Below are 14,134 nucleotides of genomic sequence, written 5' to 3' on the forward strand. Positions count from 1 at the left end.
GGGGAACTATAGGCCCATTAGCCTGATAGACACAATACAAAAAGTAATAGGGAGAATGCTTCTGAATAAAATATTAGATTGGGTAGAAGAGGAACACATCTTATCTCCCTTCCAGGCGGGCTTTCGTAAATCAACTTGTACAATTGATCAGGTATTTCGATTCACACTCATACACTGGAAGACAGTGCTGTTGGGCAAAGGCAGCATTTATGCAGCCTTTATTGGAACTACGCTAGTATTCAGTGGGGAGGGTACGGAAAAGTAACACCTGAATTCCCGGTTGAACGAGGGGTGCGCCAAGGATGCGCCTTGGCCCCCACACTCTTTACACTCTATATCAATGGCGTGATTGATCGAATGAACTTGATAAGTACTGATGCTCCTACCCTGGCAGGTGCAAAGACCCCAATCTTAATGTTTGCGGATGACACGCTTATTTTATCAAATACTCCGAGTGGACTTCAGCGTGCTCTGACGATTTTTGAGAAGTTTTGTGAGGACTACGGGCTGGAAGTTAATGTAGCAAAAACCAAGCTCATGGCATTTAATCAGCACTGTCATTTTAAGGGCAACTTTTTTATGAATGGCCAAAGAGTGGAAATGGTCAGAGATTTTACTTATCTGGGCATCCAAGTTGATAAGGGCGTTCAATGGGGAAAGCACATTGAACTGGCAGCACTAAAACACCGCCAACATGCAGGGGTTCTACACTTAGAGCACAAGAAGTCATTGACTAAGCCAATTAAGCCAGTTCTCCAAGTCTACGAGGCTAAGGCTTTAAGCTCGGCTCTCTATGGCGCTGAGCTATGGGGGTTCGAGAAGCTAACCACTCTTACTCTAGCTGAAAATAAGTTTCTACGCAACATCACAGGTCTTCCGAAAAGTACTCCCATGAAGCCGCTGAAATACGATCTGGGTTGAAAGGACATTGCAGATTTGGAGAGACTTCGTCCCATCTTGTATTGGCGCAGGCTCTGGACTACTCCGGAGCTTGCCCATTATGCTCTAGGATTCATGGATGTCATAAAAGCAGACGAATTCCATAAGATACACTGGCTTAGGGAACTTGCCAACATGTTGAAGGAAATGGGAATGCAGGGGCTGTGGGAAAACCCCAAAACAACTTTATTCCCTGCCAAAGAGATACTAAAAGGAAAATATTGGGAATTAATAGCGCAGCTTACATGGATTAAAGCAAACCCTTCCACAATGGAAGGACGCTTCCTCGAGTTTAAATATATCCCCAGGCTAGAATCCTATTGGGATCTAATTATGAAACCTGGTGATAGGAAGCTTTATTTCCAGTTGAGAGCCGGATCCCTGCCCCTAAGATCACTCACTGGCAGGTGGGCCAGTGGAGATAGTGATATCTGTCTGGCATGTGGGACTCAAAAGGAAACCATTCCACACTTTCTTTTTGTCTGCCCCGCGTATTCAGTTCCCAGAAGAGTTTGGTTAAGTACAATGTGTAAATCCCTGCGGACAAAAAGTAGCACTGTGGCACTTAGAATAATTTGCACTAGCACTTTACCATTTATTTCTATTGCTGTTGCTAAATACTTGGGCTGGGCATGGACAATGAGGAAGAAAAGAATGCTGTGACCAACTTTTTTTTTTTTATCTCTTACTCTGTGCAAGCTTTTATGCTACTCTTATAAGGAATAGACACATTAATATACATGAGCAACATTCTTGCCAATATTTAGTTTCTTTAAGTTTTGGGGATTGTTAAGCAGTGCAGTAGTACCAGGTTTAACTTGCATTTAGCACTTTTCTGATCATTGTACTGTGTATCATACTGGACTGTGCATCTTATATGACTATATTCTACCCTAATAGAATTTTGTATATAGTTTTTAAATTATTTTTACATCTTATTCCTTTTAAATCCTGTCTAAATGTTTTTGAGAGATATCTGTATTTGTAACTGTCGAGGCGCATACATTTTTGTATTGTTAATGGAACGCCTAATGTTTGGATAATTTTATTAATTTTATTCGAATAAAGCTGATTTTGACTTTGACTTTGACTTTGCGACCCCTTAGGAATTGCAGTAGGTGTACTATACACCTTCATACATTGCATTTTACGATTTCTTAATTGCGAATCCTTGTGAATTGAAATTAGGGAATCCCAAAATGCTATTTACATACATCTGGCCCGTAGTCTGTCAATTTTAAAGGACTGCATGGTCTTGTGACTGAGGTATGTCTCTACTAGTACTTGTATTCTCCCACGTGTTATGCATCTGAAGATGCTGGATGTATAAAACACAGGTATACAATTATGTGTATGTTTCTTTTATGTATGATGGTACTAGCAAAAGGCACAGACACATGCAAGAAAGTTTTTAGGAACATGGTGAGATTTACAACATAAAAATGAGAAGCATTGCTGTTCTAAATTTTGTTAGGGCCAACATTCTTAGGAGTCAGAGAAAAACTAATGCTGGAAAAGAAAAGTGAGCTTTAAGACATGTTAGGAGAGGGATTAGTGATTAGGGTACTTTGTATGAGTCTCTGGAAAGGTACATTTGAAGTACAATGTATAAATGTAGGTGTCTGCTTGAAATTGGAAGTGTAGTCTATCAATGTTTTAGGTCTACACGGTCTTGTGAGTGAGGTATGTCTCTACTTTCAAATGTATTCTTACACTTGTTATGTATCTGAAGATGCTGGATGTCTGAAACACAGGTTTACATCTATTTATACGTGTTTTTATGTCTGATGGCACTAGCAAAAGGAACAGACACATGCATGCTTGCCTTCAGATACATTGGGAGAATTACAACAGTAACATGGGAAGGATTGCAGTTTTATATTTGGCTAGGCCCAACATTCTGAGCACTCAGTGAATAGTGAAGTTGCAATAGAAAAGTGTGGTTTAAAACATGCTGGTAGATGGATTAGTGATTAGGATATTTTGTATGAGTCTGTGGAATGGTATGATTGGAGTATGCCGTATAACTTTAGGCTTGGAATGGGAAGTGCAGTCTGTCAAGTTTAAAGGTCTGCATGGTCTTGTGACTGAGGTATGTCTCTATTTGCAGATGTATTCTCATACGTGTTATGCATCTGAAAATGCTACACATGTGTAACCCAGGTATACAACTCTTTTTATGTTCATTTTATGTATGATGCCACCAGCAAAAGGTAGAGATGCATGCGTGCATGTTTTCAGGAACATGGTAAGACTTACAAAAGTAACATTGCAAAGATTGCTTTTTTGAATCTCTGGAGTTCTTTTGCTTCTTTCTGCACCTCTTTTGCTTCTTTCTGCACTTCTCTTGCTTCTTTCTGCACCCTTGTTGTCACTTTTTGCACCTCTGTTGCTTCTTCCTGCACTTCTCTTGTTTCTTTGTGCACCTCTTTTGCTTCTTTCTGTACCCCTCTTTCCCCTTTCAGCAGTTGTCTTTCTTCTTTCTACACATCTCTTGTGTATTTATGTACTTCTCTAGCCTTTTTCTGCACCTCTGTTGCATGTTTGTTCACCTCTCTTATTTCTTTGTGCAGCCCTTTTGCCTCTTTCTGCACCTCTTTTACCACTTTTTAGACCTCTCTTGCCTTTTTCCGCACTTCTTTTGTCTCTTTCTGCAATTTTGTGTTTCTGTACTTTTCTTGCTGCTTTCTGTACTTCTCTTGCTTCTTTCTCTACCTGTTTTGACTGTTTCTACACCTCTTTTAGTTCTCTGTATACCTGAGTTGCATGTTTCTGGAGCTCACTAGCTTCTTTCTGCACTTAAATTGCTTCTTTCAACACGTCTTCTTTCTATACCTCTTTTGCACCTCTCTTGCTTCTTTGTGTCCATCTCTTGTTCCTTTTTTCACATCTCTTGCTTTTTTGTACCTCTCTTGCTTCTTTGTGCACTCCTCTTGCCTCCCTTTGTGCCCTTCGTCCCTGTTTCTGTACCTCTGTTGCCTGTTTCTGCACAATCATGTCTCTTTCTGAACCCATCTTCCTTCTTTCTGCACCTTGCTTACTTGTTTGTGTACCTCTCTTGCCAATGTTGTACATGTCTCTTTCGTTTTTTGCACATCTCTTGTCACTTTCTTATCCTCTTTTCCCTTTTTCTTTCCCTTTTCCTCTTTCTGCACCTCTGTTGCCTTTTTGTGCACCTCTGTTGCTTCTTTCTGTACTCCTCTTGCCTCTTTCTTTTCCATTCTTCCCTCTTTTTGCACTTCTGTTGCCTCTTTGTGCAGCTCTCTTGTCTCTTTCTGCATCTCTCTTACCTCTTTCTGGACATTTTTTCTTCTTTCTGCAGTTGTCTTGTTTCTTTCTGCACTTCTGATGTTTGTTTTTAACATCAGTTGTTTCTTTATACACTTTTCTTTTTTTTCTGCTGATGTCAAGCTTCTTTCTGCACCTCTCTTGTCTTTGTCTGCACCCGTCTTCCCTGTTTTGCACTTCTCTTGCCTCTTTCTACATCTCACTTGCCTCTTTGTGCACTTTTTTCATATTTGTGTACCTCTGTTGATTCTTTGTGCACCCCTATTGTCTCTACGTGCACCTCGGTTGCCTCTTTCTGCATTTCTCACATTTTTCAGTAGCTCTGTTATTCTTTGTGTATTTCTTTTTTCTTTTTGCTGTTTCTAAACCTTTCTTTTTCTTTCTGTCCCTTTCTTTCTCTTGCAGCAACTTTGTCCCCTTTTCTGCAGTTCTCTTGCTTGTCCCTACACTTTTGTTTTTAATGTGTAATAAGGAGAATAGCAATGTAATTGTAAATAGTTGCATACTAGTTTTGAATATTCACATGTAATTATTTTAAATTGTTAATTGATGTAACAAACTATTGAAACTGTTCTTTATTTTTTAGAATTTGTTTTGTTTGAATCACAAATTGAAGATGGCAAGAAAACGTGAAAAGAGATGACAACAAAAAAAACATAACTACTTCAAGAAAAGTCGAAAGAAAGCATTAGAAAAAGACCAAAATGTTACTCAGGATAAAGTCTGTTCTGGTAAGAGCACTAAACAGTTTCTTAAAACAGTTGCAGAGAGATTAAAAAAAGACAATAATAATGGAAGGAAAAAGAAAAGTTTCACAACAAAGCACAAGGAAAAGAAGAGTTTTAATGGTAAAAAAACCATTAGTTTTTCCTAAAACAAAACATGTTATAAGAAGACAAAAACAATTTAAAGAGATACGTATATGAATGTTTCGAAGTAGTGTAAGTCCAAATTTATGAAAAGATTGTAAAAAGTATAAAAGAAGATCTGCAGCATATAAGAAGAAGCAGCACATTGAAAGTGTAGTAGATACTGCTTTTGAATTGAAATGAAAATTATTTATGTAACTATTGAAGAGAATGAGAACATTGGATAAAACAATGGTGTTTATGAAAGAGAAAAGCAAAAGAAAAAGCCTTGTTAATAGAAGTAACTTTTGTAAAAGTTTTACTGGTGAATGGAAGCACACTTCCATTACTGAGCCTTTCTTTAATGAAGAAAGCTATTTTCAACAGAACACATTAGTACATGCAGTTGATGCTAGATGGTTGAAAGATGGTTGTCCGATTCCCAAAAAAATAATGGTTGCTAGGAGTGTGAAAGAAGTAATAGCTGAAAACGTTCAAGGGAAGCATACACAAGCTCCTGTATATAAGTGGGATTGTAGCAGTATTTACAGTATTCAACAGGAATCTATTGACATATTGCAAATGTTTAATGAGAATATGCAAAAGAAAGTCGTAAACAGAAGATTTAGATGTTGCAAGGACTAGAGCGATGTAAAATAAGAAAATCTACTAATTTGCAGGCTCATTCTATGGCTTGTCTCTCAAGAAAATTGTGTCAAAGTACTTTTAATTACACTCCTTTCTCAGCCCCTATCAGACCGGCTTTGGAGCAAAAAATGTCCACAATTGACCAAATCTTCAGGTTGTAATTACTGCACTGGAAAACAGTGATCTTGGAGGGTGGCAGCCTCTACATGATCTTTGTGGATTTAAAATCGGCATTCGATTTAGTATCAAGGAAGAAATTATGGGCCATTTGTAGGAGAGTAGGATCTGCTTCACATGGGTACGTCCACTTTTTGGTGGTGTTTCACTGTTTTTCGTCCTTAGTCTGGCTCTGGCACTGCTAATCAGGACCACAGCCTAGCTGCTTCCTCTCTAAAATGGTTTGCATGTACATTAGGTACATATCTAATTGGATTCTGGAGTGCCTTATAAGTCCCAAGTATATGGTATACTATGTACCTAGGGCATAGGTACCTCAGAGGCCTACCAGGGGCTGACGCATGTATTATGCCACCTCTGGGAAGCACTCCAAAATGGCACCACAGGTCTGCTAATGCAGCCTGGGTAAGGGTGTGCTTGCACCCCTTACAGTGGTATAGGCTACCTATAGCACTACCATTGCACACATATAAAACCTATAAGTCACTCCTATGGCAGGCCTTAACAATCCTGAAGGCAGAGTGCTTGGTTTTTATGTGAGAGGGTGCCCTGCATGAGCAGAGCCCCTCTGCAGCGTTCGGAGTACCTCCTGTGATGCTGTTTGTGGTGCAGCCTGACAATATACTCTTAAGTGCATTATAACCTCGTGGTAAATGCTAACTTTGGGATGGCTGCATGGAAACATGTCGTGTTTGGTGTCAAACGCTTTGAAATACTACCCCTCCCCCGCCAGTTCTGGCTGCGGGGGTAGCATTCCACCCTTCTAGAGGGAGGGACATGTTCACACTGGTCTAACCCGGTAGGACTTTCCTGAGCCCTGGCATCACAAAATGAATGCCTCTGCCACAGACACTGGTCTGGCCTCCTGCTGCTGACTGAAACTCCGGCAGGGGAGGCCTGGACAATAGGTTTCCTGTCCCAGGGAGGTGTAACCACCTCCCCAGACAGGCAGATGTGTATTGGGGCTGGGCGGGAGCACTCTCTGGTGCTTTGAAGTCCTGCACTGGGGGCACACTTGGTGTCCCTATGCATAGTCCAGTTCAAACTGGTTGCAGGGGCTACTTGCCCCTGCTCTGGCGTGAAACTGGACAAAGGAAATGGGTGTAACCACCCCTCTTTCCAAACCCTCCCATAGGTGGGTCCCTAGAGTATGTCCAACCCCCAAACTTAGTATAAGTATGGGAACCCAGTCCTTGCGACTTTAGATTACCCTGGATGAAACTCTGCAACATATATCCTGGACCTTCAATGTTCTACTTTGACTAGAAGACTGAAGAAATCTCCCTTGGGGTCAAGGAGTGACTCCCCTGCTTGGCAGGCACCAAAGAAGCAACTGACCGGCCTGCATCGCTGAAGATCCCACCGGACGCCGAAGTCTTTGCATCACCAGAGGTGGATTTCCAGACCTCCCCGAGGGTACCCTGAGTCCACAGCAAAGCTGAGGCCCGTGGCTATTGTGGGTGATGTGGAACTGTGACCCCTGGACACCGTGAACTTTTGGAGCAACACTATCTTCCTGGTATTCTTTGAAGTTGTGCTTTGGGCTCCAAGTAGCTCCAGCCTTGAGCACCTCCTGCACTGAAGATTGCTGGCCTCCGCTCCACGAGTGACCCGTGGGCCAGTTTCAAGTGCGACTGCTTGAGGCTCCTTCACGATTGCTAGCCCGTTGGCTAGTAGGTCCCCAAGAAGGCAACTCTTCTTCTAATTGGGCTTTCCTGGTTGCTCCAGATGTGCCCTGACTTACCTTTGCTGGGTGAGTCCCTCAGACCTTGCTAGTCTGCACCGCAGTCCTCTCTCTAATTTCCAGTGACTTGCCGTTGCCAAGGCTTGTTGGGTCCATTCTGGTCGCCGACACCGCAGCACTCGACAGACTTTGTGGGACAGCTCGAATCCGGCTCGTGGACTTTGTCGACGCCTCCTGGACCTCGTGGCTGTAGAGTCAAGACACCCATCAACTCACCTGAAGCACCCGACTTCTGTGGGCATTGGTCCATCCTACATATACTTTGAATATATACCTGGTGTGGTTGTCCTTTCATTTGATCCTTAATTGATTTTAGACTGGTAAAACAAGCTGCTTTACATTCCTTCAAGACTTAGCCTGAAGGCTGCTCTCCATAGCTACCACTAGGATAGCTTTCAATAAAGGTTGTCTTTAACCAATTCACCATAAGGGGTTGTTTGGACTGATATAAGGTGCCCACTAGTGCACAGCATATATCAGGCCACCTTCTCACACCATTCTTTCTGATCTGGGGGCCCCCCATATCTATGCCACAATCTGAAAAGACTACATGAATATAATTTTGCTCAGATTAGATATGGGAAAAATGGAGAGCTCACTGATCGTATACCTATAGAGAGAGGTGTACGTCAAGGGTGTGTATTGGCCCCAACCCTCTTTTGTTTATTTATTATTGGCTTAGTGGAGGCCTTGACAGCAGGGAGGGACATAGATGCTCCAAAGTTGGCGAACCGCAAGGTACCAGCCTTGTTGTTCGCCGTCGATACCCTCCTACTGTCAAAGTCCCCTACGGGAATTCAGAGGGCTTTGGACATCTTCCACTCATTCTGCAAGAGTAGGGGCCTGGACATCAACACCCAGAAAACCAAATATATGGCTTTCGTCGCAGGGCACTCAACACGACCTAATCCCCAATTAGATGTGAATACCTGGGATTGTCCCTTAATGAGAAAATGGAAGGGGTGTACAAATCAAGAAGGCATGTTTAAAATTGTCCCAGACAACGGGGGGGGGGGGGGATAGCGAAGTTGCAGAGGAAATGCACACATAAAACGATGGGGCCGGTGTTGGAAATATACAAGGCGCAAGCCAGAGGAGCTGCCATGTATGGGGAGGAAATTTGGGGCCATCCACCATCTGACCAACTTTCCAAGTTTGAGAATTCGTTTGCTAGACAACTTCTGGGACTTCCTAAAAGTACACCGCTCACACCGCTTCCAATAGATCTTGGAGTCGGCCAGATTGCAGTAGAGGTCGCCCTTAGATCCTTGTTATATTGGCGTCATCTATGGAGCACCCCTGAACTATCTGTGTATATAGAGGAACTGAGGGAAGTGGCAAACCTCAGGGGAGCAAGCAAAGTCCCATGGATGGCCCACATTAAGAACTCTCTAATTTCCATGGGAATGGGTGACTTATGGGCTAGTGCCGAAGACAGTTGTCTGTCAACTCCTAGGAAGGCTCTGTCAAAGATCTATAAGGAATACAATCTTACCTTATTGCAGGGCAGTTCCTGAACTGGCACACTGACAATATTTTACTTAGAAGTAAAACTGCAATACAGGTTGGAACCTGTCATCAACGATATACAGCCACCCCTTGCTAAAAAGATATAGTTGCAGTTCAGGTATGGTACACTTCCCCTACGCGCTTTTACATATAAGTGGGGGGGCAGTTCTACTAAGGGCATGTAACAATATACCGGAGACAGACCTACACGTATTATTTTTCTGCCCGGCATATAAGAAAGCGAGACACTGGTGGTTACTGGAGTTGTGCAGAAACCTCAGAACATCCCACTGCTCCAAGGCTTTCAGGATTTTAAAATATGATACTAGTATGCCCATTGCGTATTCAGTTTCACACTATTTGTTTTCAATGTGGTGTGCAATTCTAAAGATAGGGCTAGCCCAATCAACTCATCCTGCTCCCCATTGTGAATTGTTGTCTTTTAAATCTGATTTTAATACATTTTATGATCTTCTGACGTGTAATTTTTAAATATGTAATATTTTATATAACTCCAATGAATTCTTGATTAATATTTTAATGCGTATGCCCTTCATTGCCGGATAATTTGTATTGTCTGTATTGTATTTTATATGCTTTTTATCTGTGCTTTTATGGCCTTGTCAGGCCGAAATTAAGAATCTCTTGACTTTACTTTTAATTATTTAAGAATGTTAGCAGTACACCACTCATAAACGTGGAAGTTAGTAAGGAAACTGATGACGGAAGACATCCAGAAACACGAATCTAGAGATTTAGTGCACTAACCTGCACCAACTTTGGTGGAACTCCAGTAAATATTCAAGTAAGGATGTACCATGAACTGCATTTACCATAATACTAAGGGGCGAACTATGCTGGGAGGTGAAGCAGTAGGCTCCCATCCCTTTCTGTTTTAAACGGCTGCCTTGAGCCATTGAGCTGGCGAGCTTGTGTAGATGCACCTGTGCATCTGTGAGAGGTACTGAGGCCTGAAAGGAGTGTGGCAGCCTGCTCAGCAACCCCAGATGGAATTAATTATTATCACTACTGATGACGGATGATACCCAGAAACACATGTCTAGAGATTTAGAGCACTGACCTACACAAACATTGGTGGAATACTCCAGTAAATATTCAAGTAAGCATGTACCATGAACTGCATTTACCATAATGCTAAGGGGCAAACTATGCTGGGAGGTGAAGCAATGTGCTCCCACCCCTTTCTGTTTGAAAAGGCTGCCTTGAGCCATTGAGCTGACAAGCTTGTGGAGATGCACCTGTGTGCCTGTGAGAGGTACTGAGACCTGAAAAGATTGTGGCAGCCTGCTCAGCAACCCCAGATGAAATTAGTTTTTATCTTTACTGCTAACGGATGATACCGGATGATACCCAGAAACATGCGTCTAGAGATTTAGAGCACTAACCTGCACCAACTCTGGTGAAATACTCCAGTAAATATTCAAGTAAGCATGTACCATGAACTGCATATACCATAATGCTAAGGGGCGACCTATGCTGGGAGGTGAAGCAGTGTGCTCCCACCCCTTTCTGTTTGAAAATGCTGCCGTAAGCCATTGAGCTGCCGAGCTTGTGGAGATGCACCTGTACACCTGTGCACCTGTGAGAGGTACTGAGACCTGAAAGAATTGTGCCAGCCTGCTCAGCAACCCCAGATGAAATTTGTTGTTATCTCTACTGATGAAGGATGATATCCAGAAACACGTCTAGAGATTTAAAGAACTAACCAGCACCAACTTTGGTGGAATATTCCAGTAAATATTCAAGTAAGCATGTACCAGGAACTCCATTTACCACAATGCTAAGGGGTGAACTATGCTGGGAGGTGAAGCAGTGTGCTCCCACCCCTTTCTGTTTGGAAAGACTGCCAGAAGCCATTGAGCTGACGAGCTTGTGGAGATGCACCAATGCACCTGTGAGAGGTACTGAGACCTGAAAGGATTGTGGCAGCCTGCTCAGCAACCCCAGATGAAATTTGTTTTTATCTCTACTGATGACGGATGATATCCAGAAACACGTGTCTAGAGATTTAGAGCACTAACCTGCACTGACTTTGGCGGAATACTCAGTAGCGTAACAAAACTTGAGGGGGCCCCCTGCAAAACACATGGAGGGCCCCCCCCCCCCCGGCAGCCCATTCCTCCACCTACCACTTTGCCCCACCACCCAAAAATCTGGCATATTTTGATTTGAAACCTCCAACATTTAAATTAAATGCCTCTATATTGTCTTTCTCAGTGGGAAACCCTCTTAACATATAAGCTATGCCATTTGTAACAATGTCAAAAGCAGATTATTTAACTGAGGCAGCAATCAGAACAATGCCAAAGAGCCATCCTATTGTCTCAGGAACTGCCTCTGGATGAAGAATAACTATGAAGGGTCTGAATTAGAATTGACATTAATAAACAATAAAGTAAAACTTTGAAAGACAAATTCAAACCTGCAATTCCATAAAAACTCGACTGACAATATACATGAGAAGTACACAAGATATAACTCAGTATCCTGCGAAAGGTAAGAGAAATAGACTGGTGAATTATCTGCATGCCACACACTAGCGACTGTCAAAGGTTGTGCATGATAATAATGAGAACTGAAGAAGAAATTTCGATTTCTACCATCATGTCTTTATTAGTAAGCATTACAAAACAGGCAGGCAAACAAGGCTCAGGATGAAAACTGTTTGGATACTTCAGAACATTGATGCAGATGTTTGTCTATTTTAATTTATCATTTCTGTAGTGTAAACAATGCTAAATACAAGAATTAAGGCAAACATTACAGACAAGTGCAAGCAACACCATAAATAACATTGCATGTAGAATAAAAACAAACCATATCAGAAAGTACCTAATGACAATCTATACAAACTGTAATTGGTAAAGCAAAAGAAAAGTGCAACTCCTTTCAAAGTGCATAATAAAGCAATCACCTGTCCAGCAAATAAACAAAAATCAAGCATGTTCAGTAAAACAATTAACTTTCTTCTTGCATCAATGTGAAAATACATTCAAAGTGCATGATAAAAACAAGTCCAGCAGTATGCATAAATTAAGCCAAGTTAGTCAAACAATTCCCCATTTGATGTGTGCATAAAGGCACAAATATTTCAAAGCAACTGGTAAACAATAACAACTACAGCACCATACAATAATAATACCAGTTTGAACTAACAATTCCTTTTTTGAACGCTCAAATATTTCAAAGTGACTAGCAAAACAGTAACAAGTACAGAAGGCAGCAGCACACAAAAATCAAACCACTTTAGTCAACCAATGACCTTTTGGTTTGTGCTTGTGCATGAAGGTGCAAATATTTCAAAGTGACTGGTAAAACAATAGCAAGTACAGCAAGCAACAGCATACATAAATCAAACCTATTTAGTCAAACTAATTCCCCTTTTGTTTGTGCACCACCACAGAAACACATATGCAGAGATTAAACATTCTACACCTGTGCTACAATTTGTTTTTTTTGCTGAACTTTATACTCAAAATGTATTTTCCATGGGCCTAGAGGTGCCAGCCCATGTGGTAATTAGGGCCATCTTATTCACAGATGGCATCAGGAACATCTTAAGGATTTTAGGGGCCAACTTCCAAACATATATTGGGAACCCCTGTAAGAACAGTTTTGAATTTATGATCCTATTTCAGCTCTTTCATGCCCTCTTTGGGTGAGCCACAGACAGCGCACCGACACACTAGTCCAAATTCTAAATGTGTTTATATTTAATATTCAGGGATAGTGATGCGTGTTTTCAATATTGGAACACAACAGCATATTATTGCAAATAATCTCTAACACTCTCCCATTTCTCATATGTGTGAGGTCCTGATTTGAAACCAATTTTTTTTTTATGGATGTTGCATGAAACACAACATTCCTCTGCAAAATGCCTGTAATAGACACACATCATCAATATTGAAAAAAGCGAAGAAAGGTTGTATTCAAAACAACCTGTTCAAGAATAATTTAATGCCATCAGGGCAAAACTCTACAGAACAGAGCTGGTTTTATCAGTGGGCCCCCTGAAAGTCTGGGGCCCTGGGCCGGAGCCCACTTTGCCCATGCCTCAAAAATTCTCTGGACCGCATCTGACAGTCTTTTTTGGTACGCCCTCCCCCATTACCTCCTTTTCCATGAATTCCCTCACTACCACTCACCAACAATGCACCCTAGCTCTCTATAGCACCTTTCTGACAAACATTTAATTTTTTTATAGCGGTACTCATAGTTTACTCGCACTCAGTTCTGTGATCTCCATGGTACATGTTCTTTGTAGCAGGCACATTAACCTTCTGAGCTTTGTGCGTTGTAGGAGTGCCCATGTGAGTGCACGGTGAGTGATGCGACAGTGTGAGAGTAGGGTAAGAGGATTGACTGCAGGGTGAGTGAGGTGATCATATCAATTTGGGTGCGGATGTAAGTGCAGAGTGGGACGAAAGAATGCATGGTTAGTGAAGGGCTTGTTTAAGTGAGATTGCTGATTGAGCAGTGAGGGGGACAGGTGAGTGAAGTGTGACATGAGTGCAGGTTGAGTAGTGTGCCCATGTGACTGCAGGGTGAGGTACAGGGTGAACAGCGCTAGTGCATTATGAGTGCAGAGTGATCACTGTGAGTGCAGGGTGAGAGGGTGAATGGTGGGAGTACATGGTGATCAGTGTGATTGCATTGTGATTGCTGTGAGTCAGGGTGAGCGTAAAAGTGAAGGGCGAGAATGAGGAGTGAGTTGCTTGAATAAAGGTTGCATTCCCAGACACTGGAAGTAACTCAGCATGTTATTGACGGCGACGTAGGGTTTCAGATATGTTGAACTATTGCTATTATGGCGGTGATCAGGATCAAGGGTGGAATTAAATAATGTGCTGATCCTGCAACAAACTTCTAGTCTTATGATTAGGTTTGGCAGCTCATTATTTTGAAGTCCCAGACGTACAAAAATAAGCAGTCATTCGTATTTTCAGCACTTATCTGT

This window comes from Triturus cristatus, chromosome 4_2, assembly GCF_964204655.1.
Source record: "Triturus cristatus chromosome 4_2, aTriCri1.1, whole genome shotgun sequence".
NCBI classification, from domain to species: Eukaryota; Metazoa; Chordata; class Amphibia; order Caudata; family Salamandridae; genus Triturus; species Triturus cristatus.